This window comes from Lactuca virosa, chromosome 3, assembly GCF_052849685.1.
Source record: "Lactuca virosa cultivar CGN04683 chromosome 3, Lactuca_virosa_CGN04683_v6, whole genome shotgun sequence".
In the NCBI taxonomy this organism is placed as follows: Eukaryota; Viridiplantae; Streptophyta; class Magnoliopsida; order Asterales; family Asteraceae; genus Lactuca; species Lactuca virosa.
In genome coordinates this window covers 102,253,935-102,255,207 of record NC_136428.1, presented here as the reverse complement: position 1 = coordinate 102,255,207, position 1,273 = coordinate 102,253,935, and the positions used below count along the sequence as shown (strand labels likewise).

At 43.8% G+C, this 1,273-nt stretch overlaps 1 non-coding gene across 1 annotated transcript; it reads left to right on the top strand.

Moving 5' to 3' along the window:
* The first annotated feature begins 600 nt into the window (after positions 1-600).
* On the top strand, positions 601-707 carry LOC145167977 (small nucleolar RNA R71). Its single transcript, XR_013741574.1, has one exon. It is a non-coding gene; the product is annotated as a small nucleolar RNA R71 (small nucleolar RNA).
* Positions 708-1,273: the final 566 nt, after the last annotated feature.

The following is a 1,273-nucleotide window of genomic DNA, read 5'->3' as shown; positions in this document are numbered from 1 at the left end:
CGTTGCTCTTTCATTTCAGCATCTGTATCATTATGCCTCTTCTCAGACGCGGCTACAAATCTTGTGAACATATCTTCCAAGTCAGCCTTCTTTTCCAGCACCGGTTCCTCTTTTTGATAATAGCCTCTTTCTTTTTGCTTAAATTTCTCCTCCTTTGCCTTTTTGTACTCATCATAAGGAAGCCAATCCTTCTTGGGTTTCCGCCAATTGTCATCGTACCTATCACCACTTGAATAGCACACTTGCACCCTCTGGTTCCCATTTTCGTCTAGATCACAAACTTTAGTGAGATGGGGCCCTCTACAATTCTCACAACCGACCCTAATGGCATGGATGGATTGATCCATCTTAGTCATTCTTCGATCCAAATTCTCTAGTTTAGCCATCATTGCTGCCATGCTATCATTAACTGAGTTGACCGCCCCCCGACTCAGTTCATTCCTTGGGTTATGATATTCTCTAGAGTGCTTAGAGAATTCTTTAATTAGGGCCTTTATCATCCGGGGTGCTTTCTTCGTGAGTGGTCCTTGCGAATCAAGGAGTTGCCTAGTTGTCACATTTACTCCATCATAGAAAATGGAGACTTCTTGTTGGCTGTTTAGATCGTGATGTGGGCAATTCCTTAGTAAGCCTTTGTACCTTTCCCACGCCTCATATAGTGACTCTCCAGCTTGTTGTTCAAAATTAGTTATGGCTTTCTTCAACTTGGCTATTTTTGAAGGAGGGCAAAATTGGTCTATGAGGTCTTCTTTCATTTTAGCCCATGTAGTGATGGATCCCGGGGGAAGTGATTTCAGCCAATCCTTTGCAGCTCCCTTGAATGTGACAGGTAGCATACGAAGCAAGACAGTGTCACGAGCCACATTAGGGATATTGAAGTAGTCGGCTATGTCATTGACTTCGTCAAGATGCTTGTATGCGTCTTCCTGATCCTTCCCGTAGAATGGAATCTCCGTAAGTTGAGCAAGTATGTGGCCTTTAAGTTCAAAGGTGGCAGTTGCGGGAATGATGGGTTGCACTAGTCCCGGTCCGATATCGTCACGTATCCTCTTCTTCCATTCGCCCATGGGAACTTCATCGATGTTAGCCATGGGGTTAGCTAATTCGCCTCCAAAGTCGCTTTCTTCTTCGGAATTGGATTCGTAATCGTACTCAAATTTGGCTTCTTTGTGGAATGTATTGTCTCCAAGATTTCCAAGGTTACTTCCTTCTCTCTTTTGGCTGCTGGACCCACCCGCTTTCTTGTTCTTTTTCTTACTAAAAATAGCTTTTA